This window comes from Tursiops truncatus, chromosome 18, assembly GCF_011762595.2.
Source record: "Tursiops truncatus isolate mTurTru1 chromosome 18, mTurTru1.mat.Y, whole genome shotgun sequence".
Classification (NCBI taxonomy): domain Eukaryota; kingdom Metazoa; phylum Chordata; class Mammalia; order Artiodactyla; family Delphinidae; genus Tursiops; species Tursiops truncatus.
The window spans coordinates 18621102-18648654 of NC_047051.1; the positions used below are offsets into that span (position 1 = coordinate 18621102).

The window sequence follows — 27553 nt, forward strand, 5'->3', positions numbered from 1 at the left end:
CAGAAAAGTCTGTTCCTCCAGGTCCATTTAATAAAGAAAATTCCAGAGCATGAATCAGTTTGTCATTCAAAGTGGCCATTCCCAAATATAGTTATGTCCCTAACTTATGTCCCTATACTCTTGTATAAACCTCTGGCATCTGCCAGCTGCTGCTCCTGAGACAGGAATGTTTATATCCAGGCAGAAGGACAAAAACATGATAGAAAACGAACAGGCTGAAACCAGTAAGAAATACTGGAAGAAAAAAAAAGCACAATCAAGGTCTGCTGTATATTTTAAAAGAAATCCCAGTCCAGTTGTAGCTGAGAGATGACTCATCCTGTCCACAGAAGCACCAAGAGGAATGAAGCAGGAAGCATGAACAAAAACAAGATTCTGTTTTACATAATTCTCATTTTCATGCAAAGAGCTCTTCAAACAGCTCATGAAATTAGCAAGCAATTTAACTTCCTCATTATTTAGAGTGTCAGGCAAAGTGCACGAGATTTTTCTAGATAAGGATTATGACAGCTGGTCAGTAAGAAGACTGTCATAGACCATATCCTGCTATCCAGAACACCAGGCAAGTGTCAAAGCTCCTTAAAAATATTGGGACGAGCGACGCATACAAATCCTTCGGCTGCAACAGACACCGTTCAAATGACCTCGGAGAAGGGGGACTAGGGAGTTATCAGTGATTCTCAAACTTGGCTACACGTTCACCTCACCTGAAGAGTTTTTAAAACTACTGAGATCTGGCTCTCACTCAAGTGATTTTCATTTATTCAGTGTGGGGTGTGACTTAGGCATCAGGATTTTTTAAACTCCCCAGGTAATTCTAATACACAGCAGTGTCTGAGAACCACTGATAGAAATATATAACAACCGGAACTGTAACAGAAATGCCAGGAAGCAAAACAATCAAGGCTACCGCATTGCACAGCTTCAGGGAGCATCAGTCACCAGGCGTTCTGTGTGAATGGCGCCCCCTAGAGCGCAACTCCAGATGTGTAAGCCTGCGGTGTATTGACAGTCCCTCCATCCCTTTCCTTAGGGGACAAACATTGTTACTCAAGTCTTGAACGCTGCCTCGTGCTCTTTCACTATAGCTATGTTCCTAATCACCCAAGTCTCTCCATTTCCCAATCTCAAATCCCTAAGAAAGGAATTTAATATATCCAGCTCAGTATTTTTTTTTTACATCTTTATTGGAGTATAATTGCTTTACAATGGTGTGTTAGTTTCTGCTTTATAACAAAGTGAATCAGTTATACATATACATATGTTCCCATATCTCTTCCCTCTTGTGTCTCTCTCCCTCCCACCCTCCCTATCCCACCCCTCCAGGCGGTCACAAAGCACCAAGCTGATCTCCCTGTGCTATGCGGCTGCTTCCCACTAGCTATCTACCTTACGTTTGGTAGTGTATATATGTCCATGCCTCTCTCGCTTTGTCACAGCTACCTTTCCCCTCCCCATATCCTCAAGTCCATTCTCTAGTAAGTCTGTGTCTTTATTCCTGTCTTACCCCTAGGTTCTTCATGACTTTTTTTTTCTTAAATTCCATATATATATGTTAGCATACGGTATATGTCTTTCTCTTTCTGACTTACTTCACTCTGTATGACAGACTCTAGGTCTATCCACCTCATTACAAATAGCTCTATTTAGTTTCTTTTTATGGCTGAGTAATATTCTTTTGTATATATGTGCCACATCTTCTTTAACCATTCATCCGATGATGGGCACTTAGGTTGTTTCCATCTCCAGGCTATTGTAAATAGAGCTGCAATGAACATTTTGGTACATGACTCTTTTTGAATTATGGTCTTCTCTAGGTATATGCCCAGTAGTGGGACTGCTGAGTCATATGGCAATTGTATTTTTAGTTTTTTAAGGAACCTCCATACTATTCCATAGTGGCTGTACCAATTCACATTCCCACCAGCAGTGCAAGAGTGTTCCCTTTTCTCCACCCCCTCTCCAGCATTTATTGTTTCTAGATTTTTTGATGATGGCCATTCTGACTGGTGTGAGATGATACCTCATTGTAGTTTTGATTTGCATTTCTCTAATGATTCATGATGTTGAGCATTCTTTCATGTGTTTGTTGGCAGTCTGTACATCTTCTTTGGAGAAATGTCTATTTAGCTCTTCTGCCCATTTTTGGATTGGGTTGTTTATTTTTTTGTTATTGAGCTGCATGAGCTGCTTGTAAATTTTGGAGATTAATCCTTTGTCAGTTGCTTCATTTGCAAATATTTTCTCCCATTCTGAGGGTTGTCTTTTGGTCTTGTTCATGGTTTCCTTTGCTGTGCAAAAGCTTTGAAGTTTCATTAGGTCCCATTTGTTTATTTTCATTTTTATTTCCATTTCTCTAGGAGGTGGGTCAAAAAGGATCTTGCTGTGATGTGTGTCATAGAGTGTTCTGCCTATGTTTTCCTCTAAGAGTTTGATAGTCTCTGGCCTTACATTTAGGTCTTTAATCCATTTTCAGCTTATTTTTGTGTATGGTGTTAGGGAGTGATCTAATCTCATACTTTTACATGTACCTGTCCAGTTTTCCCAGCACTACTTATTGAAGAGGCTGCCCTTTCTCCACTGTACATTCCTGCCTCCTTTACAAAAGATAATGTGACCATATGTGCATGGGTTTATCTCTGGGCTTTCTATCCTGTTCCATTGATCTATCTTTCTGTTTTTGTGCCAGTACCATACTGTCTTCATTACTGTAGCTTTGTAGTATAGTCTGAAGTCAGGAAGCCGATTCCTCCAGCTGCATTTTTCGTTCTCAAGATTGCTTTGGCTATTCGGGGTCTTTTGTGTTTCCATACAAATTGCGAAATTTTTTGTTCTAGTTCTGTGAAAAATGCCAGTGGTAGTTTGATAGGGATTGCATTGAATCTGTAGATTGCTTTGGGTAATAGAGTCATTTTCACAATGTTGATTCTTCCAATCCAAGAACATGATATATCTTTCCATCTATTTGTATCACCTTTAATTTCTTTCATCAGTGTCTTATAATTTTCTGCATACAGGTCTTTTGTCTCCATAGGTAGGTTTATTCCTAGATATTTTATTCTTTTTGTTGCAATGGTAAATGGGAGTGTTTTCTTGATCTCACTTTCAGATTTTTCATCATTAGTGTACAGGAATGCCAGAGATTTCTGTGCATTAATTTTGTATCCTGCTACTTTACCAAATTCATTGATTAGCTCTAGTAGTTTTCTGCTAGCATCTTTAGGATTCTCTATGTATAGTATCATGTCATCTGCAAACAGTGACAGCTTTACTTCTTCTTTTCCAATTTGGATTCCTTTTATTTCCTTTTGGATTCCTTTTATTTCCTTTTCTTCTCTGATTGCTGTGGCTAAAACTTCCAAAACTATGTTGAATAACAGTGGTGAGAGTGGGCAACCTTGTCTTGTTCCTGATCTTATTGGAAATGCTTTCAGCTTTTCACCATTGAGGACGATGTTGGCTGTGGGTTTGTCATATATGGCCTTTATTATGTTGAGGAAAGTTCCCTCTATGCCTACTTTCTGCAGGGTTTTTATCATAAATGGGTGTTGAATTTTGTCAAAAGCTTTCTTTGCATCTATTGAGATGATCATATGGTTTTCCTCCTTCAATTAGTTAATATGGCTTATCACATTGATTGATTTGCATATATTGAAGAATCCTTGCATTCCTGGGATAAACCCCACTTGATCATGGTGTATGATCCTTTTAATGTGCTGTTGCATTCTGTTTGCTAGTATTTTGTTGAGGATTTTTGCATCTATGTTCATCAGTGATATTGGCCTGTAGTTTTCTTTCTTTGTGACATCCTTGTCTGGTTTTGGTATCAAGGTGATGGTGGCCTCGTAGAATGAGTTTGGGAGTGTTTCTCCCTCTGCTATATTTTGGAAGAGTTTGAGAAGGATAGGTGTTAGTTCTTCTCTAAATGTTTGATAGAATTCACCTGTGACGCCATCTGGTCCTGGGCTTTTGTTTGTTGGAAGATTTTTAATCACAGTTTCAATTTCAGTGCTTGTGATTGGTCTGTTCATATTTTCCATTTCTTCCTGATTCAGTCTTGACAGGTTGTGCATTTCTAAGAATTTGTACATTTCTTCCAGGTTGTCCATTTCATTGGCATAGTGTTGCTTGTAGTAATCTCTCATGACCTTTTGTATTTCTGTAGTGTCAGTTGTTACTTCTCCTTTTTCATTTCTAATTCTATTGATTAGAGTCTTCTCCCTTTTTTTCTTGATGAGTCTGGCTAATGGTTTATCAATTTTGTTTATCTTCTCAAAGAACCAGCTTTTAGTTTTATTGATCTTTGCTATCGTTTCCTTCATTTCTTTTTCATTTATTTCTGATCTGATTTTTATGATTTCTTTCCTTTTGCTAACTTTGGAGTTTTTTTGTTCTTCTTTCTCTAATTGCTTTAGGTGCAAGGTTAGGTTGTTTATTCGAGATGTTTCCTGTTTCTTGAGGTAGGATTGTATTGCTATAAACTTCCCTCTTAGAACTGCTTTTGCTGCATCCCATAGGTTTTGGGTCGTCGTGTCTCCATTGTCATTTGTTTCTAGGTATATTTTGATTTCCTCTTTGATTTCTTCAGTGATTACTTCGTTATTAAGTAGTGTATTGTTTAGCCTCCATGTGTTTGTATTTTTTACAGATCTTTTCCTGTAATTGATATCTAGTCTCATAGTGTTGCGGTCAGAAAAGATACTTGATACAATTTCAATTTTCTTAAATTTACCAATGCTTGATTTGTGACCCAAGATATGATCTATCCTGGAGAATGTTCCATGAGCACTTGAGAAAAATGTGTATTCTGTTGTTTTGGATGGAATGTCCTATAAATATCAATTAAGTCCATCTTGTTTAATGTATCATTTAAAGCTTGTGTTTCCTTATTTATTTTCGTTTTGGATGATCTGTCCATTGGTGAAAGTGGGGTGTTAAAGTCCCCTACTATAATGTGTTACTGTTGATTTCCCCTTTTATGGCTGTTAGTATTTGCCTTATGTATTGAGGTGCTCCTATATTGGGTGCATAAATATTTACAATTGTTACATCTTCTTGGATCAATCCCTTGATCATTATGTAGTGCCCTTCTTTGTCTCTTCTAATAGTCTTTAAAGTCTATTTTGTCTGATATGAGAATTGCTAATCCAGCTTCCTTTTGGCTTCCATTTGCATGAAATATATTTTTCCATCCTCTTATTTTCAATCTGTATGTGTCTCTAGGTCTGAAGTGGGTCTCTTGTAGACAGCATATATATGGGTCTTGTTTTTGTATCCATTCAGCCAATCTGTGTCTTTTGGTGAGAGCATTTAGTCCATTTACATTTAAGGTAATTATCGATATGTATGTTCCTATTCCCATTTTCTTAATTGTTTTGGGTTCGTTATTGTAGGTCTTTTCCTTCTTTTGTGTTTCTTGCCTAGAGAAGTTCCTTTAGCATTTGTTGTAAAGCTGGTTTGGTGGTGCTGAACTCTCTCAGCTTTTGCTTGTCTGTAAAGGTTTTAATTTCTCCATCAAATCTGAATGAGATCCTTGCTGGGTAGAGTAATCTTGGTTGCAGGTTTTTCTCCTTCATCACTTTAAATATGTCCTGCCCGTCCCTTCTGGCTTGCAGAGTTTCTGCTGAAAGAACAGCTGTTAACCTTATGGGGCTTCCCTTGTGTGTTATTTGTTGTTTTTCCCTTGCTGCTTTTAATATGTTTTCTTTGTTTTTAATTTTTGACAGTTTGATTAGTATGTGTCTTGGCGTATTTCTCCTTGGATTTATCCTGTATGGGACTCTCTGTGCTTCCTGGACTTGATTAACTATTTCCTTTCCCATATTAGGGAGGTTTTCAACTATAATCTCTTCAAATATTTTCTCAGTCCCTTTGTTTTTCTCTTCTTCTTCTGGAACCCCTATAATTCGAATGTTGGTGCGTTTAATGTTGTCCCAGAGGTCTCTGAGACTGTCCTGAGTTCTTTTCATTCTTTTTTCTTTATTCTGCTCTGCAGTAGTTATTTCCACTATTTTATCTTCCAGGTCACATATCCATTCTTCTGCCTCAGTTAACCTGCTGTTGATCCCATCTAGAGTATTTGTCATTTCATTTATTGTGTTGTTCATCATTGTTTGTTTCATCTTTAGTTCTTCTTGGTTCTTGTTAAATGTTTCTTGCATTTTGTCTATTCTGTTTCCAAGATTTTAGGTCATCTTTACTATCATTATTCTGAATTCTTTTTCAGGTAGACTGCCTATTTCCTCTTCATTTGTTAGGTCTGGTGGGTTTTTATCTTGCTCCTTCATCTGCTGTGTGTTTTTCTGTCTTCTCATTTTGCTTATCTTACTGTGTTTGGGGTCTCCTTTTTGCAGGCTGCAGGTTCGTAGTTCCCGTTGTCTTTGGTGTCTGTCCCCAGTGGCTAAGGTTGGTTCAGTGGGTTGTGTAGGCTTCCTGGTGGAGGGGACTAGTGCCTGTGTTCTGGTGGATGAGGCTGGATCTTGTCTTTCTGGTGGGCAGGTCCACGTCTGGTGGTGCTTTTTGGGGTGTCTGTGGACTTATTATGATTTTAGGCAGCCTTTCTGCTAATGGGTGGGGTTGTGTTCCTGTCTTGCTAGTTGTTTGGCATAGGGTGTCCAGCACTGTAGCTTGCTGGTCGTTGAGTGAAGCTGAGTGCTGGTGTTGAGATGGAGATCTCCGGGAGATTTTCGCCGTTTGATATTATGTGGAGCTGGGAGGTCTCTTGTGGACCAGTGTCCTGAAGTTGTCTCTCCCGCCTAGAGGCACAGCACTGACTCCTGGCTGCAGCACCAAGAGCCTTTCATCCACATGGCTCAGAATAAAAGGGAGAAAAAGTAGAAAGAAAGAATTAGTAGAAGTAGAACGAATGAAAGAAAGAAAGAAGGAAGGAAGGAAGGAAGGAAACAAGGAATAAAAGAAAGAACATAAAGTAAAATAAAATAAAGTAACATAAAATATAATAAACTTATTAAAATAAAAAATAATTATTAAAAAAAAGAAAAAAATTTAAAAAAAAAGGACGGATGGAACCCTAGGACAAATGGTGGAAGCAAAGCTATACAGACAATATCTCACACAGAAGCGTACACATACACACTCACAAAAAGAGGAAAAGGGAAAGAATCATAAATCTTGCTCTCAAAGTCCACCTCCTCAATTTGGGATGATTGGTTGTCTATTCATGTATTCCACAGATGCAGGTACATCAAGTTGATTGTGGAGCTTTAATCCACTGCTTCTGAGGCTGCTGGGAGAGATTTCCCTTTCTCTTCTTTGTTCTCACAGCTCCCAAGGGCTCAGTTTTGGATTTGGCCCTGCCTCTGCGTGTTGGTCGCCGGAGGGCGTCTGTTCTTCGCTCAGACAGGACGGGGTTAAAGGAGCCGCTGATTCGGGGGCTCTGGCTCACTCAGGCCGGGTGGAGGGAGGGGCACGGAGTGCGGGGCGAGTCTGCGGCGGCAGAGGCCAGCGTGACGTTGCACCAGCCTGAGGCGCGCCGTGCGTTCTCCCGCAGAAGTTGTCCCTGGATCCCGGGACCCTGGCAGTGGCTGGCTGCACAGGCTCCCCGGAAGGGGGGTGTGGACAGTGACCTGTGCTCGCACACAGGCTTCTTGGTGGCGGCAGCAGCAGCCTTAGCATCTCATGCCCGTCTCTGGGGTCCGCGCTTTTAGCCGCGGCTCGCGCCAGTCTCTAGAGCACCTTTAAGCAGCGCTCTTAATCCCCTCTCCTCGCACACCAGGAAACAAAGAGGGAAGAAAAAGCCTCTTGCCTCGGGGTTTCCCTGGTGGCGCAGTGGTTGGGCCTCCCCCTGCTAATGCAGGGAACGCGGATTCGTGCCCCGGTCCGGGAGGAGCCCACGTGCCGCGGAGCGGCTGGTCCCGTGAGCCATGGCCGCTGAGCCTGCGCGTCCGGAGCCTGTGCCCCGCGGCGGGAGAGGCCGCAACGGTGAGAGGCCCGCGTACCGCAAAATAAATAAACATAAAAAATTTAAAAAAAAACAAAAAACAGTCTCTTGCCTCTTAGGCAGGTCCAGACTTTTCCCCCGACTCCCTCCCTGCTAGCTGTGGCGCGGCGCGCTGAAACCCTGCAGGCTGCGTACACGCCGCCAACCCCAGTCCTCTCCCGGCGCTCCGACCGAAGCCTGAGCCTCAGCTCCCAGCCCCGCCCGCCCCGGCGGATGAGCAGACAAGCCTCTCGGGCTGGTGAGGGCCGGCCGAGCATCTGCGCGGGAATCTCCCCGCTTTGCCCTTCGCACCCCTGTTGCTGTGCTCTCCTCCGCGGCTCCGAAGCTTTCCCCCTCTGCCACCCGCTTCGAAGCTTCCCCCCTCTGCCACCCGCAGTCTCCGCCCGTGAAGGGCCTTCCTAGTGTGTGGGAACCTTTCCTCCTTCACGGCTCCCTCCCACTGGTGCAGGTCCCGTCCCTATCCCTTTGTCTCTGTTTATTCTTTTTTCTTTTGCCCTACCCAGGTACGTGGGGAGTTTCTTGCCTTTTGGGAGGTCTGAGGTCTTCTGCCAGCGTTCAGTAGGTGTTCTGTAGGAGTTGTTCCACGTGTAGAAGTATTTCTGGTGTATCTGTGGGGAGGAAGGTGATCTCCGCGTCTTACTCTTCCGCCATTTTCCCCTCGTCGTCTCCAGCTCAGCTTTTAAAGACACATGACAAAAATTAGGACACTTTGAGAGTGAAAGGGTGCTGTTAATAACACTGGACAGGAGGTATAAACTGGAACAGTTCCAGGCAGAGTGGCACATATGGCCACCCTACTTTGATTTAAATTTTGATAGAAAAGGGGGGAAAAAGACCTAGATAAAATTTCAGGGTATGGATATGGAAAGTAATCTTGTGTTATAGATACAGTCGGAAGAACCATAGTGAAGACGAGGATGTGAATAAATATACTCAGGGAACTTCTCCTATATAGGGTAGAAATTCCTGGAGATGAGGGTCCCCTCATTGTGGCAGTTCTGGATGTGCAAATTGCCCACCTAAAGTGTAGCAGTTTCCTAATTAACAAATTACCACAAACTTGATGGCTTAAAACAATAGGAATTGATCCTGTCACAGTTCTGGAGGCTTAGAAGCCCGAAATCAAAGTGCCCCTAGGCTCTAGTGATGAAGACTCCAGGGGAGAGTCCTTCCTTGCTTCTTGCAGCCTCTAGTGGTTCCAGGCAGTCATTGGCTTGTGGCTACATCGCTCCAAAATTTGCTTCTGCCTTCACATGGCCTTCCCTTCTTTTCTGTCCATGTCGTGTCCTCTTCTGTCTCTTATAAAGACACTTGTCATTGGATTTAGGACCCACCCTGCTAATTCAGTATATCTCATTTTGACATCCTTAATTTAATTACATCGGCAAAGACCCTTTTTCCAAATAAGGTCACATTCACAGGCTCCAGATGGACATTTCTTTTGGGGAGCCACCATTCAATCCACCACAGCAAGTATGGACCTCAGAGTCAGCGTCACCTAAAACAATACGGCCTGAAGATGAGGGAGTGCTCAAGAATCCATTTTCAGGCACCATATGTCAGATTCTATGTTGCCAGTAGTAGGAAACCCATCTAAAATTGGCCTAAACAATAAATCAAACTCACGGGCTCATGAAAAGTCAAGACAGAGGGCTAGCTTCAGGTGAGGCTTGAATCAGCAGCTCAATCATGTTTCATTCCAAGCCTCTAGTTTGCCCTCTGTAGAGTTGCTTCCTCATAAAGCTAGCTTTTTACTTGTGTTCCGACAGTGGCAGCCTGTAGCTCCTGGGACGGCAAGTAGTCTTGTCCAGGATCTCCAGGAAAGGAGAGTCCACTTTTCGGTAATGCAAACTGAATCACTGGAATTAAACCTTTTTGGCTTTCATTGGTCTGACTTGGCTTAAGGTGATGGGATACTCTGATTGGCTTAAGTCAATTGGGACTCACCTCTAGAGTTGGGATGGGGTCAATCCAACTCAAACCTCAGGGCTGAGACTTAAGATACTATTAACAAGAAGGAAAGTAATGAAGATTCTGGAGACAAAACCAGCCTCACAGAACCATTACAGGTATCAAAGAACGAAAATGAAAAACTAATATTTTCTGAGTGCTTATCACGCACCATGCACTACACGTGAATTAGATCATATGTTTGCAACAGCTATAAGAGGTACTATAATGATCCCCATTTTGCAGATCAGGAAACAAAGACAGGAGGTGTTAAGTAGCTTACTCACAGTCACACAGCTAGTAAGTGTATCATTCTGAAGGCACCGAGGACTGTCACGATTAAAATGTATCTTAGAAATATCATTCTGGCAGTACCATGGAGAAAGAATCGGAAGGACAAGAGGGGCTGTTGGGAGCCCAGTAATCCATATAAGCAGCAATGAGGACCTGAACCAGCGCATGGCAGCAAGGAAAGGGAGAAGTAACCAGTGTGAGAAATACCAAGGAAGTAGAATCAGTGGACTTGGTAACTGCATGTGAAGGGACAGTATAGGAATCATGGATGAGCCCCCGGTCTCCAACTTGAGTGAGTCAGCTAATTCACTGACATTAACTGAAATTGAATAATATAATAGCTTATATTTATAGAGGGCTTACTTTGTACCAAGCACTTCAAAGTTCATTGTTCATTTCATCTTTGCAACATTCTTCTAATGCTAAGTGACAAACAACCACAAAATCTCCGTAGCACTCATCAATAAGCATTTATTTAGCCAGTGTGTGTCTGTGAGTAGGAGAGAGAGGTCAGCTAAGGCACAGCTGAGGAAGTTAGGCTCTGCCTCACCTGTCTCTCATCCTCCTCTTGGGACCAGCAGGTGAAACAGACCTCTTTTACCAGATAACAACACGTATTGCAAAGATGTACCTAAACTAAGATAGTGTGATATTGGCTTAGGGACAGATAAATAAAGCAAGGGAATTTTTCCCAAAAAAGGGTTGGTAAGGGCATGAAGAAATGGAAACTTTGTTATTGTGATTGGCACTGTAAATCAATACAGCCATTTTAGACAATGATTTGGCAATATCTAGTAAAGTTAAAGGTGTCTATAACCTATGACCCACCAATTCCAATTATTCTTACAATTCAGTAGTTAGAGTGAAAGAGCTAGTCCTACACGTATCAATATTTTAAAATCTCAAAAATAATATTATTGAGCGAAGAAAGCAATTTACAGAATGATCAGTGTCATAGTATATCATTTTTATACTGCCAAAATAGTTCAAAACAGCACTAAGCCTTGATTATGGGTTCATACATATGTAGTCAATGTTTAAGAATATTGAAGATGATAAACATAAAAATTCAAGATAGTGAAGAGAGAGAGGAATGAGATTGTGGAGCCTCTGCCCCCAAGGAATCTTCAACCGTATCTGTAATTTACTTCTTAAGAAAAATGATTTGGGAACAATATAGCAAAATGTTAACATGTGACAAAGCCGGGTGACAGAGGACAGACGTTTGTTATATTAGTCCCTCTACTTTACCGTAAGCGTAAAATAGTCACAGTATATTTTTGAGATCTTTGGCAAGACAGGACCGGGGAATATGCATTTTGTTCTGCCCTTATAGCAGGCAGGCCAGAAACTTGCTCTAAACTCAGGAGACGGAGCTTTCAGGAGAGGGTGATTTCAGAAGGTATTTCTCGCGAGACAGCAAGCTCGCTGCGGTGCTTTTGTCCCCAGGGAGAGCACTAAATTGACACTCTGAGCAGTGAGTTGACACTGCATCTCTATAGTTTAAAAATGCACACATCTAAATCTGCAAGGGATTTAGGACAGTGGGTGAGGGCTCCAGCCCTGTAGCGCCACACGCCTAAAGGAAGACAAACGGCCTGAAGTTAATTGTGAGAAAAACCAACTTCGGGACAGCTGAGTTCCTCCCTGGACGAACCCCCAGCTATCATTGAGAACCAGAGGGCGAATCAAGATGGGGGCCAGAGGGACTGCCCCTCACTCCTTGCTACAAATGAGGGACTTCTGTCAAGTACCCACAGGCTCCTGAAGAAGCCCCGTGGGGGACATTGCAAATGTCCCTTTAACAGCTTCAGCGATCTCCAGGGCGTCCCAGACTTGCGTTCCGTCTTGGAACGTAGCTGAGACTGGGGGCCAAGAACTGGGATTGCATACAGCCCGCTCCTGCCCTTAAATATGGGCCAGTTGTATGGTTTAAGGCAGGCGTCCCCACTCCAGGGGCTACAGACCCCTACCGTCCGGGGCCTGTCAGGAGCTGGGCCACACAGCAGGAGGTGAGCAGCGGGTGAGCGAGTGAAGCTTCATCTGCCGCTCCCCATCGCTCGCAGTACCGCCTGCACCATCCCCTCCCCACCTTACCTGAAAAATTGTCTTCCACGATACTGGTCCCTGGTGCTGAAAAGGCTGGGGACCGCTGGAAACTTTAAGGTATTCCACTCTCCAACCTGAGAACAAACAGGATATTTAAGATTTCATTCATTCAGTAAAATTTGGAATGGTGATCATCTCTTTTGTGCCAGGCACTGGGCTGGACTGCACAGCCAAGGATGAGCAAGTTGGGCCCTCAGGGAGCTCATCGTCCAGTGCGGGAGGCAAACAAACGGGTAAAATGCAGTAAGAGAAATGATCCGGTGATAGCTGTGACAGAGTCCCCTGGGAGCAGAGCGTAAGAGCGCATGGAACACGGATGGTGGCCGTTGGGGTTCCGCAGAGGAAGCACCGTCTGAGATGATGACAAGTGGCTGGCAGGGCATGAGCAAAACATGGGCACGTGAGAGAGCAAGGTGAGCTGGGACCCTGCTGCCCTTGAAAGAAGAAAGATAGACAAGAGGGATTCCCAAAGCTTTCGTGGCAAGCAGCACTGTACTCTAGCAACCATGAGCTGAAGCCTGTTTGGGCTGGAGAGTTCTAACTGTGGAGGCTTCCATCTTGGAACAGTGAATGCCTTGGTTTGTACTCAGTCGTGGAGGGCCAGCGGCCAACACCTGTTCGATGGAATTGTTTATCCTTTAGTCCCTCCCCCTTCAGTGTAACCTCAGGAGACACCTTAGCTCCTGGAATGTCCAGCCAGGCAGTTTGTTCACCAAGCGGTCTGGATGTACCTGGGAGGAGAAGAGGCAGGAGAGAACCTTTCAGAGCATTCAGGAGTCCTGCCGGCCACCTCAGACTTCCTGTGCACTGTGGAGTTAGAATGCTGAGATCTGAATGTTGTCTCTGGCTTCTAGCTGTGTGCCTGGAGACAAATTATTTAACCTCTCTGAGCCTTAGTTCTCTTTTTGTCAAGTGGGACTATTAATAATTGGGTGGCTGTAAGGACTAAACGAAATAAAGCAGAGAAAAAGGCAGAGAGCACTGTGCATATTAAATACTTAATAAATGTTCATTATCATTATTGTTGTTAATATTGGGTCCATGCTTCTGATACCTTTTTTAAAAATTCCATGCCTTTTCAATGCTTTTTCACTCTGTCTTCTGCATACAGCCACTAGATAGAACCCATCCAGCTTTGCTTCCTGTGTTGGTATTATGAAAAAAGTAGGCATATTGGATATTCTTTCTCAAACCAGGGCTGCTCCCCTGGAGATCCTGATGCCAGTCTCCCACCTTCACCCCCACCACTGGTTGAGAAACCCCGATGGGGTCACTGTAGGCTTTTAAGCAGGGGAGACACACAACTAGATGAGGCTGCTTGCAGTATCACTTAATTATCTTGGGATCAGTATTGTAACATGTGTCTGAAATAGTTGATATGCTCTTGTGTCTTCATTGGTCAACTGCCTGAATTTTTTATTTCTGGGGAGATTACACTCAAGATTCCCGTGTCTGTTGTACTACTTTGGGTCCAGGGACGTTATATTTTACACGCTGTTGAAAGAAGCCCTTGTCGTTTTCTGGGCTAACACTCCCTGGATGAGTCAGATATTTGCTTCCAAGCACCGCGGCCTCTGCAAGCCCTCTAAGGGTCAGGCTGCTCTTCTCTCCGAGGGTCCCCGGCTCGGCTGCCACCTAATGGTGAGTTTTGGGAGTAAAAAATGGCTCTTGAGAAACACTTCAAGTGCGCCCTTGGAAATAGACCCTCTGTGGCTGTGAGTCATTCCAGATGACGGCTCAAAAGATATTTACTCATCTTTTAAAAGATGACTAACCGGCTTCTGGCCGACTGGAGGCTGTCTTTGAAAAACAATCCGATTTTGTTTTCTTCAAATATGAATTTCAGGATTTTCTAAACAATTAATGATTTTTCTCTTCAAAATCCACCCTGGCAGAGAAAGGACTAGGCCAGCATTGGGGGAGGGGAGGGTGTATTGCTAATGTTTGTCAAGCCTTTAGAAAGTGCTGAGTTCTGTTGTAAGCACTAAGAACATCTCACTTAATCCTTATTTCAATCCTGAGGTAAGTACTGTAATAAAAACAAAGCTAATAATTATTACTGTCATTGTTGTGGTTGTTATTTTATAAATGAGGGAGTTAAGGTTTAGGGACGTCTAACATCACTTAGCTAGTAAGTGGCAGGACTGGGATACTAACACAGGCCCGTCAGGCACCAGTAGCTGCGTTCTTGACCATTCTACTCCTTAATGATGTCTTCACTTCTCTGCACCTGCCGGCTTCCAACATCAGCTCATCCTGCAAATATTTGTCAAGGCCCTAAATGTGCATTCTATTGAATATTGGTTATCAGCTATGATCCAGACACAGACTGTTCCCTCATGGAGAAAAGAGAAAATGTGATATAGATTGATAAATGCTGTAGTGAGGTAAGTACAGGGTGCTGGGAGCCAATATATGAGTAGCTTGTGGTATAACCTGGGGGCAATCAGGATAGACTTGCTGGAGGAAGTGACCAAGTTAATTCCTATTGGATGAATGGGAATTAGGCAGGCACAAGGAAGGAGGGAATTAGAGAAGGACGTTTCAGACAAAATAAGCAGAAAACATGAGTGACCAGAGGTCCCATGTGCTGAGCACTGGGGAAACACTCTTATAATTAGAGAGTTTCAGGGAGGGGCCAAGGAGTTGGCTCATTTGGGGGCTGACTTTTGTTTTCTGTGTCTGGCAGGATGCTGGCAGCCTCATTCTGAAAGGAACACCGCTTTGCAGAGGAAAAGCTCTGAGAGAGAGGTAAGAAGAAAGCCTTTTCTTCCCCCTTGTGGACTGAAATGGATGTGTAAATGCTGTCCTGGCCCTCACCAGAAGCTCTGAGAAGCCTGATAAAGATGCTCTGTGATAAAGCTCCAGGGTCAGCCACCGTGAACCTGGTGGACTGGCCCACTTTGTGTGGTCAAGATCCCATGTTACACCCTGGTGCAACCTCAAAGCCAAAGTTTGGGAGGATGAATCTTGTTTTCCTATTAAACATAACTGCAGAGAAGAAGGAAACCACTGTGATGGAATGGATGGAAGAGAGGGCTCCCTGTTGTTGCTGCTAGTACCTGCCACGGATGGTGAGAAAGAACTACAGGCTCTTCTCTAAAAGGTGAGACCTTGGGAAGACCACCTTCCCCGCTGTTTCTCCATGGTACTGCTCCCCACCCCCCAAGTGGTCTTCAGCACAGCTCTGTTAGTTGGATGCTTATTGGGCAAAGCCACATTGCCAAATTATGAGTAAACCATAAAGAAGGTAATTTACAGGTATGCAGTGTATTTTAGTCAACCAGATTTGGCTTCACACAATGATTGGGCTGTTGCCTGGTCAATTTGTCTCTCTTCTGTTTACTCCCTGCCTAGTTGGGTCACTTCACCTTGGTGACACTTTGGACCTTCTTGTTAGACATTCCAGACTTAACCCTTTGATTCAGGTTTAAATGGTTGTTCAATGGCCTCCTGAATCCCAGCCTCCTGTTTTTTCCGTATTTTGCTGTGTCTCTTAACCAAATCTCCCCTCCCAGGCCCTTTCTCTTCTCATGAAGAATTTCTCTCTCAGTGATTGCATTTCCTTTAAGTCTCTGTAGCAGCAATGGGAAACTTCCGGTCTTAATGGCAGTGACGGGGCCATAGTTGTAAGTCCAAAACAGGGGAATTTGCCACGGCAACTTGCTCTGAAATGGGAGGACTTGGCACCAATTTTTCTATTTGTGAATCATATTTAGCATCCTGTTAAACCACTTTCATAGTGTAGTGGTTAGGAACATTGAATAATCTTGGACAGTTTACTTAACCTCTTCATGCCTTACTTTCTTCATCTGTAAACTGTGCTGTGAACAGTGCCTGGCCCACAGTAAGCACTACTGAGCCTTTTCTTTTGGGGGGGTGGGAGTGGGGCCCACGCCTCGCAGCATGTGGGATCTTAGTTCCCTGACCAGGGATCGAACCCATGCCCCCTGCAGTGGAAGCACGGAGACCACTGAGCCTTTGCCACTGTTCCCTTTTCTGATTACTTCCTGTGGTCCCTCCAACTCTGATCAAATCATCATTTAATTCCCCCGTGTCGTATTTAGACAACATTTGCCTACAGAAACAAGTAGCTGAGGAGTTCACAATGTTCATTCTGGAGTGACATTCCTCACAGTGACTCCCCCCAGCTCAAGAAAGCCCATATCACAGAAGGAAAGACTCTGTTCACACCAGCTCCCAGCTCACTCCTCCTACCCCTCAAAATCATGCTCTAGCTTCCTCCAGGGCCCCCTTCCAAATGCCCAGCTGTGGACTGTTCTACTCACTGTGCCCGTTTTCTCTTCTAGTATTAGTTCTGAACTCTCTCAAGTAATCTTGAGTAGCAGGTGTCACTAATTTCTATTAGATAGCTTTATATTAAAATTTGTAACATGCTCGTGGAGACCAATGTTCTATTGTGTGCTATTTTACACTTTTTGGTCTTGGAGTCTGCTCCATTCCTCTGTGGGTTTCTGTGTGGAGTTTGGATAGATGTCTACCTTGGTGTTTTCAATATATTCCATAAGCCTGAAGAAAAACCTGACAAGACACTGCACACGCATCATTTCCTTCTCTTCAGGAATTGCTCTGTGCAATAATAAAATGCTATTCCTTTTAGTGATTTGTTTGTGACAAAAGAGCCAAAAATTATATCCTGCTGGAGAAAGATCGTACTTGCCTTTAAAAACAAAATCCTATTTCTTTCAGATATAATATAATTTGATTTGTCATTTTCTTCATGGATTTACATTTTCTTTGTTTTTCTGAATTCCATCATGTGTTATCGTGGAGGAGATGAGACTTCAAGGCAAAAACTCTCAATATTTGAAGTCAGTTTTACTTTTATCTTTGCAAAAGTGTAAGGGGAAAAAATGACCTTTCCTGGTGTTAGCTCCTCTGCCCTGTGGTAGAGACCACAATAGACTTAACTGGAAGCTGTGTCTTAGTGGCTTTGCAGTTGGGAAATGTTAAGGGTGAGTTTACTGCCACCACTGTTGGTAATAAGGAGAAACACTGAGCTATTAAGAAGAGTACATTAGCACAGTGGATGTGACATCTGAGCAAGCTGCCATAGTGTACTTTCTAGGACTGAGTCCCCTGGTCATTGAGCAATTTCAAATTCATATACACTACCTTACCATAGTTGGATGGGAAACTGGGAATCTCATATAGGGCTTCCTCAGTAAAAAGGCTCATGTGTCTCCTGCTTGTGAGATCCCAGGCCTCCACGTCTCACTCTGAGCTGGTAGTGGCCCTGGGTACTCCTTGATAACACTGTGAAGTAGGGTAGAGGCCATCTGGGGTACCTCTGCACATTCCTCTCAGGGACGCTTTGCCCCATTCTGGGCTTGCTTCTCCTGCGGTATCTCTAACTGCCTGGAGCCCTTTGCTGTTGGGTCTTGCCCTTGGCAGCTCTTACTTCTTTCCCTTCTTTCTTGCTGCTGTGGAGAGAAAAGATAAATACATAACATTTGCTTTTGACACCTAATTCCATTTCAAAACCCTGTGTCTCTGTACTTATCATCTGTACCAATGATTTTAAAATTACGTTATTGGATTTTTTCCAATAAAATTAAACATCTGTATGGCTTGTATGCTGAAAACTACAAAATACTGATGAAAGAAATGAAGGAAGATCTAAATAAATGGAGAGACATACCATGTTCATGGATTGGAAGACTTGGTATAATTAAAATGTCAGTTCTCCTCACGCTGATTTATAGGTTTAATGCAATTCCTATCAAAATCCCAGCAAGATTTTTCTTGTAGATAGAGGCAAGTTGATTTTAAAATTGATATGGAAAGACAAAAGAATTAGAATAGCTAAAACAGTTTTGAAAAAGAATAAAGTGACTATATACTCAACTTCAGCTATCCCTTCCACACAAATGCCACCCAAATCATGTTTGCAGCCTGGAATTCATTCTCAGTCACTTTCTCAAATCTCCAGTGTCTTGCTGGCCATTTCACCTCTCACTTGGGGTGTCTCACCAGACCTCAAATTTAACTTGTTTAAGCCAACAATACAAACAAGCTCCAGATTTTCCACCTTCACCGTATGATGTCATTGCTTCTCCTGCTGTTTCTTTAAGCACACTATCTGCTTGCTCTCCAACTTGTATTTATTTGTTGCTTATTCTTCTTTCCCTCTGGGGTCTTCCTAGTTTGGGTTCTTATGATTTCATATCAGCTCTTTGTAATAGTCCCCAAACTACTCCCCCACCTTGTATCTCTTCTTTTCCTCCTTAATGACAACCCCCTCCAAACACCACCATCAATATAACTCTTAAAACACCACTTTCACTATGCCATTTGCCTGCTCAAAAATTTTCAGTGACTTCACTATCAAAAGGAATAAGCCCAAACTCCTCAACTTAGAACACATAACTTGTATAGACGTGTAATAATAAGTTGAACGATGCTATCCATTTGATTATGCATCACAGAAATCCAGCAATAATTTGTCCTTTGCTTTACTTTTTTTTTTTTTTTTTTTTTTTTTTTGCGGCACGCGGGCTTCTCATTGTTGTGGCCTCTCCCGTTGCGGAGCACAGGCTCCGGACGCGCAGGCGCAGCGGCCGTGGCTCACGGGCCCAGCCGCTCCGCGGATGTGGGATCTTCCCGGACCGGGGCACGAACCCGTGTCCCCTGCATCGGCAGGTGGACTCTCAACCACTGCGCCACCACAGAAGCCCTGTCCTTTTCTTTTGAAGCACTTTCTAGCACCACCCTCAGGCCTGTCTGGGAATAAGTGCTGCTATACATGTTGACTCACAAAAATAAAACATGGCACTGCAAGCTGGGCCACCAGACACCCAGGTGGAGCCCTGAGGACATAGTCGGCTCTGAAGGCAGTGTGTCCCTGAGCAGGAGATCTGAAATGGCCAGCATGGGCGTGAAAGCATTCGCAGACCTGGGCTTCCTCTGAGGCAACCGGAAGCCAAATCTGAAAAAGCCCTTGGAAAGCTTCCCCAGACAAGGAAGGTCAGGAATAGGCTGCACAGAATGGGAAGTGCCTCTGAAGCTGTATGCGCGTAGATGCTGGGGGCCACCGCTTCTGCTCTAGTCCCCCAGCTCCACCTTCCGGATCCTCACGGAGTCGAAAGGAAAAGCACTGTCTCTCTTCTACCCTCTCCCATCCACTAAAGCAACGCTCTTAGTGTTCATCTGTTTGCCACATATTCTCGAGCTGCGTTCTACTAGCGGATCCTCTTCCCTCCAGAGAATTTGCCAGTCTGGCTTGGCATCCCGAGCAGTTTTACGAGAAGTATGTATAGCCTTTTAGGATGCAAACAAGTGCAAGAGGGACAAACACAGATTGCTTTATGGAGTGACTGGCCAAGTGGATATAGTTAGCAGCTATCAAGCCCTTGAAATATGAAAATTAATTAAATTTGGCTTTATGAATGAGAATAATCACTTCAACAGGCTAATGCGATAAATAACCCCTCACATAAGGAAAACAGACATTTCAGTGCTGTGGGTGCCATATTTTGAGAATTGCTGAAATGCAAAAAAATCCAAGTTTTGAAGTGAGTGGCACTGATGATAATGAAGTGAGCCCTGAAGTTCCCACCAGCAGTGGGAGTACTCTGATCCCCAGAGGTATGTACTTCTCCCAGTATTCATTTCCTCTTGCTGCTGAAACAAATTACCATGAGCCTAGTGGCTTCAAGTGATACACATCTTTGTTGTCTTTCAGGTCTGTAGATCAGAAGTCCGATACGGGTCTCATTGGGCTAAAATCAAGGTGTTGACAGGGCGGTGTTCCTTTTGGAGATTCGAGGAGAGAATCCATTCCCTTGCCTTTTCCAGCTTCTAGAAGCCACCTACATTCCGTGGCGAATGGCCCCCTCCTCCATCTTCAGAGCCAGCATCGGAATAGCTTCAAATCTCTCTCTTCCTCTGACCCTTGCTTTCAGTTTAGCACACATGCATTTCTCTTACATACATTTGTCAAAACCCATAGAACGTGCAGCACCAAGAGTGAACCCTCAGGTAAACTATGGACTTGGGATGGTAATGATGTGTTGATGTAGATTCATCGATTGTAACAAGTGTACCATCTGGTGGGAGGTGTTGATGGTGGGAAGGCTGTGGATATCTGGGGAAAGGGAGTATATAGGATATTTCTGTACTTTCTGCTCAGTATTGCTCTGAACCCCACAACAGCCAAAACAAAAATAAAATCTTGGGCATTCCCTGGTCGTCCAGTGGTTAGGACTCCGAGCTTCCACTGCAGGGTGCATGGCCTCAATCCCTGCTCGGGGAACTAAGATCCCACAAGCCATGCGGCATGGCTAAAAATATGCATATATATATAATTTATATATATAAATATATATAATTTTTTAAAAAGTCTTTTAAGGGAAGAATGAGCTGTGTAATGTTTGTGAAAAGGTTAGGAACTACTGCATTAAACCTACCTTATTTCAACCTTACATCCTGAGAGCTGCACACATTCCTGCCCCTGATGGGAGGAAACCAGGGTGTGGTGACATTTCATGCAGCTCAGTGTCACCTTCAGCGTCAGCGTAGAGCAGAAGTGGGCAACCAGAAACCAGCACTGTTTAGCCCTGTGCCAATTACTTCTGCACTGTGCCACTTCAAGCTCACAGTAACCCTACAAGAGAAATATTAACATTTCCATTTTTAAAGTGAGAAAAGTGGGGCTCAGAAAGGTTAAGTAATTTGCCAAGCTACAGGTTGAAGGGCCTGGATTCAAAGCTAGGTTTGTGTGGGCTCAAAGCTCATGCCAGGCTTCCTCCTCAAGTCACAAGAGAGGAAAAGGTGGTTCTTTGTGTGTGTTCTGAGCTCTGGATGTGGAAAACAGGCAGAAAAATGGACCTGCAAACCAGGAGTGGTCCCAAGGGCTGGTTCACTGGTGAAGGTAGCCTCTCATATTCATATAAAAGCCTGGTTGCCACTGGAGGAATTCCCAACCCTTGGAAGATGCCACTGGTCCCCGTGGGCTCTCACAGGAAAGAGGAACCTGGTCTAAGGCCACCAGACCTGACCAAGCCATGCTGGAGCGGAGAGGGGCCGGCAGAGGGCGCTGTGCAGACATGGTGGGCTCATGTCTTACCATAGAACTCTGCCTGGCGAAGGCCGAGCAAGTGCTGAGGGCCAGGGATGGAGAGGTCATTTTGAGCTAAATTTGTTTCTTTCCCTTGAGACAAAGTAACACAGCATACTTTTCAGAAAGCTTTGGAGAGTGAATTTTGCCTCTTGCAAAATCACTAATTGTTGTGGCTTTCTTTCTCTTACATAAGACTTCCTTTTGCCGCAATGGATGTCGAGGAGACACTGTAGAAAAGCGGGTAGAATAAAGTGGGCATGCCCCATCCCAGATCTGCCTCTTGTTAGAGGTGTGGGTTTTCTCTGAAACTCGTTTGTGTTTTTGGATGCTGGAGATCGAAGGCTTTATCTTACAGGTTTGTTCTGAAGACTAAAGAAAAGACACAGAAAAGGTAAGTACACAGTCTCACTCAGCTTGCAATCAGTTTGGTCTTATGATCTATTTACAGTCTTAAAAATTATTGAAGACTCAAAGAGCTTTTTTTTTTTTTTTGGCCGTGCAGCTTGCAGGGATCTTAGTTCCCTGACCAGGGGCTGAAACCAGGCCCACAGCAGTGAAAGTGCCGAGTTCTAATGACTGGACCACCAGGGAATTCCCTCAAAGAGCTTTTGTTTAAGTGGGTTCTATCATATTTACGACATTAAAAACTAAGATTTACTTTTCAATTAAATTTCTCATTAAAATATCTATTTCGTTAGGAAAAAAAATTAATTAGCAAGAAAAGTTGTAAAGCAACTATACTGCAATTTAAAAAAGAGTAACCAAAAATACGTATCAATTAGCCCATCACAGGCTAACTTAAAAACATGTTTTTATGAAAAATAACTGTATTGTCAAAATAAAAAGTATTTAGTTAGAAGAGTGACAGTGCATTTTTGCAAACCTCTTTAATGTCTGACATTCGCACATATGTTCTACATGCAAACTGTTGTGATATCACACATCAGTAGCCTCTAGAAAACTCTATTGTACACCATGGAAGAATGGGAGTGAAAAATGCAAATAACATCCTTGCGTTCTATGGAAATAGTTTTGATCCAGGCATTCAATAAGTGAGAGTGATTACACTGTTCCCCAAGAGAGTTCATACCAATTTTGGGTGGCTACTCCAGCCTGTAACATAGGACGCTCTGTGTGCACAGGAGGTAAGCTGGTCCTTGGAGAAACCCATGAGGGTTATGAGAGGTTTTACTCAGCATGCAAAGAGTCTGATGAGAAATCAAGTCATTGACGAGATGACTCAGACCTTGCACAGTTAGAACAAGCCTGAGCTCATGGTGTTTCCAGTGAGTGCCAAGTTGATATCTATTTTGAACATACAAAATCCAGAAGTCATAAAAAAGAATGATATTCTGCCGTTTGCAGCAATGTGTTTGGACCTAGAGAATATTAAATTTAGTGAAATAAGTCAGAAAAAGACAAATACTAAAAATAGAACTACCATATGATTCAGCAATTCTACTCCTGGGTATATATCTGGGAAAAAATGAGAACACTAATTTCAAAAGATACACCTCAGGGCTTCCCTAGTGGCGCAGTGGTTGAGAGTCTGCCTGCCGATGCAGGGGACACGGGTTCGTGCCCCGGTCCGGGAGGATCCCACATGCTGCGGGGCGGCTGGGCCCGTGAGCCATGGCCGCTGAGCCTGCGCGTCCGGAGCCTGTGCTCCGCAACGGGAGAGGCCACAACAGTGAGAGGCCCGCGTACCACACACACACAAAAAAAATACACCTCAATGTTCATAGCAGCACTATTTACAATAGCCAAGACATGGAAGCAACACAAGTGCCCATCAACAGATGATTGGATTAAGAAAATGTGTGTGTGTGTGTGTGTGTGTGTGTGTATATATATATATATATATATACACACAATGAAATATTACTCAGCCATTAAAAAAGAATGAAATACTACCATTTGCAGCAATGTGGATGCATCTACAGAATATTATACTTAGTGAAATAAGTCAGACAGTGTTTGCTATATGATATCACTTACACGTGGAATCTAAAAAATATTACAAAAGAATATATATATGCAAAACAGAAACAGACTCAGATATAGAAAACTAACTAGTGGTTACCAAAGGAGAGAGGAAGAGTGGAAGGGAAAAATTAGGGGTATGGAATTAAGAGATACAAAACTACTACGTATAAAGTAGATAAGCAACAAGGATACATTGTACAGCACAAGGAATTATAGCCATTATCGTGTAATGATTTTGAATGGAGCATAATCTGTAAAAATACTGAATCACTATGCTGTATACCTGAAATTAATACAGTATTGTGAACCAACTCCACTTCAACTAAAAACAAAAGTCATGGAAGCCACTCAGAGAGCAACTGGTTAACCAAACATTTTATTTCAAATGAACATAAAATCTGCCTTTCAATGACTTCTAAAATGTCTCATTTCCTTCCTGCTCGGGATGATGAGATGCATTTACTGCGCTTCTGTCTCCTCCCCAGCAGGCATCTGAGCCTGATGAGTCCTGCGTTAATGAGCCTCTGCCTCCTGCTGAGACTTGTGTGACTTCCTTGGGCCCTAACTGCCCTGCATCCGCCCAGGCGGGCATGAGGTCCCCCAGGCTGCCTTCAGCAGAGGGAGAACCAGAGCCAGTGCTTCAGCGGCTGTGCGGGTCGCGGTGTCCCTGGGTCTCTGTCAAAGTCTCAGTTACCTCAGTCACCAGATTCCTCTTCCTTCCCTCCTCCCCTTCCCCTGTTCCTCCTCACTCCTGTCCATCCCATTACAAAGCTCCCTCTCCTTGATCCTTTGGACTCTCTTAGTCCTCTCTGCAACCCTCATTTCTCCCCCTAGGTTCCTCTGTCAGCCTGAATCCTCTTCACTGACTCACGGCTCTCTCCCTGTCCTGTCCCACCTCTCCATTTGGGCCCTTCTTCCTCCCTCTTGTCTTCCGTGCCTTTGAGTAGAACTCCCTTCACGTGCCAGGGCCATGCTGGGCTCTTGTACATAATTAAGATGCAATTGGGAATTCCCTGGCAGTCCAGTGGTTAGGACTTGTTGCTTTCACTGCTGTGGGCCTGGGCTCAACCCCTGGTTGGGGAATGAAGATCCCACAAGCCCTGCAGAGCAGCCAAAAAAAACCCAAAAACATGCAGTCTACAAAGTAAGTAGCATTTGTACCCATTTTCCGGACCAGAAAACTAAGGCACAAAGGAATTAAGTAACTTGCCCCTGAGACCAGCCTGTGACCCTTCCTCTCCAGACTCTCCATCTCATCACTGTTGCCTCTTTAAGTAGCTTCTTCATTTGGACACTGTCCATCTTCACTGTCTTTCCCATGTGCTACCTTTGATAGGTCTCACCACACACACCCCTACCACGTGCCCTCTAAGTGCATCTTCCAAAAGACTGCAAATTGATGGAGTCCCTGTGATGTGCCAGGAACTGCTCTAGGGCCCGGGAGAGAGCAGTGAGCAGGGCTTCTCTCACGGAGCTTCCAGTCTCTTCCTTTTTTGCACTGACATTCAGACTCGTTCGGGCCCTTTTGCTTCATCGGCTGGCTTCTGCCTTTGTTCCAGAAACACTTTTATCTTGGGCAGATATGGACTGGACAATGCTTTGCTTTGTGTTGTGTCTTTAGCAAACCCCTTCCAGCCTCTCCTCTCTCAACGTTACTCTGCTGGCCATTCCCGGGTTTGTCCCCAGCGTTTAAGGTGTCAGCTGGCTCTGAGCCCTCAGCTTTTCCATATCCGCACCCCACCCCCATCCGGCCCTACCCCGTACCGCTTCATGAGAAAGCCGCCATTTCAGGGAAGCTGGCCTTTCTGGAACCTCACACACACTCCCGGCAGCCCATCCCCCACTGCTTGCTGACAGCAGGAAGCTGGCGCAGCTGTAGAAGCTGAAGGGCGATGGCAGGTCAGGGCCTGCCTGAGATGCTAGAGCTTAGTGAGGCCAAGGGCAAGCCAGAGGCCCCTGAGAGCTAGACCTAAGTGAGGAAGAGCCAGGTTAGAGAAGAGGAAACAGGTTAAGTGCTTCATTCATTCATTCATTCATTCATTCATTCAGAATATGTATTCAGTACCTTTTTTGTTTCAGGCATTATTCTAGGCCTGGGCTACAGCTATGAACAGAACCAACGAATCTGCCCTTGTGAAGTTTGCAATATATTGGGAAAGACAAACCATAAACAAATAAATATATACAAGTGTCAGATGGTGATAAATATTATAAGGAGAAATAAAGCAGCGTCTGGGGACAGAGCTGATGGAAGTGGGGAAAGGGTGCTCTTTTAGATAGTGTCGTCAGAGAAGAGCTCTTCTAGGAGGGGTGGCATTTAAGTGAAGTAATAAAATGAAGTAAGAGAATGGTCCAAGTGAATGCCAGATAGAGAGTACTGCGGGCAGAGGAAATAGCTGTTGCAAAACCCCTGAGGTGGGAGTGTGCTTGTTGGCTTTGAGTGGAAGGAAGCAGGAGGACAGCATTGCTGGAGGGAATAAGAGAGAAGGGGGGTCAGGGGTGAGGGTGGGGAGGGGCAGGGGAGCCTGAGCCCCAGTCACTAGGGCGCTAGGTCCCAGATACAGTGCTGTTTATACTGCACCATGCTGCCTCTTTAAGGAGTTATCATGAGAGGGAGTCTGGTTTTGAAGATCAGCAAAAATGATGCTTTGGGCTCTCTTGACATTTTCTTTCCTTCGGTTCATTTGCAAACCAACCAACAATCAGAGTGAAGTTATACACGAGATCAAGAATACAAAGAACAAAGCTTCCTAACACCTCCCTTATTCTTTGCAGAGGCGTACCCCAAGTTCTGAGTTCACGTAGCCCATGTGGAGAGTGGAATCTGCCATCAAGAGGAGCCCAGAACGCTTGGGCTGAGGAGGGTCATGTTGCCTTCGGGGGCTCTGCCTCTAATTTATTGGTGCATTCTCCTATAGACTGAACTGTGTCACCCCCCAAATTCATATGTTCAAGCCCTAACCCCAATGTGACTGTATTTGGAGATAGGACCTTAAGGAGGTAATTAAGATCATAAGGGCGGGGCCCTAACGTGATATGACTGGTGTCCTTATAAGAAGAGGAAGAGATACAAGAGGCTCTCTCCCTCTCTGTGCAAACAGAGAAAAGGCCATGTGAGGACATAGTGAGAAGGTAGTGGTCTACAAGTCAGAAGGTGAGGCCTCACCAGAGTGAAAGGTGAAATAAGATGGGGTCGCTCATGTCAAGGGGTTTTCAATGGAGCTGGGGGGACATATAGGAGGTGGGCCTTATGCAGGTCCTCACTCCAGTGGAACTGTGAACTTTTGAACTGGGCCAAGTAGCAAATATTCGGAGAACTCTGCAAGAACACCTGCAACTTGCTCCAGCAATGGGCTTCTGCCTAGTGACAGCCTTAGCAACCAAAGCATGTGTAGCCAAGGCAAGCTTTCGGCTGTCCACACCAATCAAAATTCTTTGTAAACAGCTTACGCAGCATTTCCTTTTGTCTTTAAAACCTCCCGACTTTCACTCCCTAAAGGGACACTATTTTGGTTGCTACTCAAATCTGTGTACCCTGAATTGCAGTTCTTCGATCCTGAATAAACACTTTGATTGATTGCCTCCTGAGAACTTAAAGTTGACACCGGGAACCAACCCGGATGGCACCTTGATCTTGGATTTCTAGCCTCCGAAACTGTAAGAAAATGTCTGTAGTTTAAGCCACCCAGTCTGTGGAATTTTGTTATAGCAGCCTGAGCTCACTAAAACACATTCCAATGAGTTACTTCTGTATTCTGTTTATTATGCATCACAGGACCTCTGGCAGGCCTGGCGATGGCCTACCTCACCATCAAATCAGAGAGGAAGGCTCCCTCTGACTTCTAGGAAGGGCAGTTTTGCTCGCAGGAGGGGTGAGCAAGAGGTAATTTGGAATCCGAGATGCACTTGTTTATGCCTCTATTTCTTCACCTATAAAATGGGGAAGATAATACCAGTGCTTTGGGGAAGTTCTAAATATAAAATTCAGTTTAATAAACAGCTGTTGACATCATTTATGCATAAGGCGTTGTACTGGGAAGGATGTAAGGGTAAATATGTATGCTTCCCTTATGGGAAATTTTTCTCAATCATAAGGTATATGTGTTTAATAACTGTGAAAGTATTTTGCGACATTTTTAAATGAGGGTTTTTTTCCATAATATTAACAATCT

At 43.9% G+C, this 27553-nt stretch overlaps 2 long non-coding RNA genes across 2 annotated transcripts; one reads left to right on the forward strand and one right to left on the reverse strand.

The window, feature by feature from the left end:
• Positions 1 to 8183: 8183 nt before the first annotated feature.
• Positions 8184 to 17752, reverse strand: LOC141277038 (uncharacterized). Its single transcript, XR_012327663.1, has 3 exons — positions 17455 to 17752; positions 12302 to 12387; positions 8184 to 8636 (listed from the first exon to the last, which is right to left on the reverse strand). It is a non-coding gene; the product is annotated as an uncharacterized lncRNA (long non-coding RNA).
• A 1420-nt stretch (positions 17753 to 19172) lies between these two features.
• LOC141277037 (uncharacterized) lies at positions 19173 to 26513 on the forward strand. Its single transcript, XR_012327662.1, has 2 exons — positions 19173 to 21786; positions 26157 to 26513. It is a non-coding gene; the product is annotated as an uncharacterized lncRNA (long non-coding RNA).
• The last annotated feature ends 1040 nt before the right edge of the window (positions 26514 to 27553 follow it).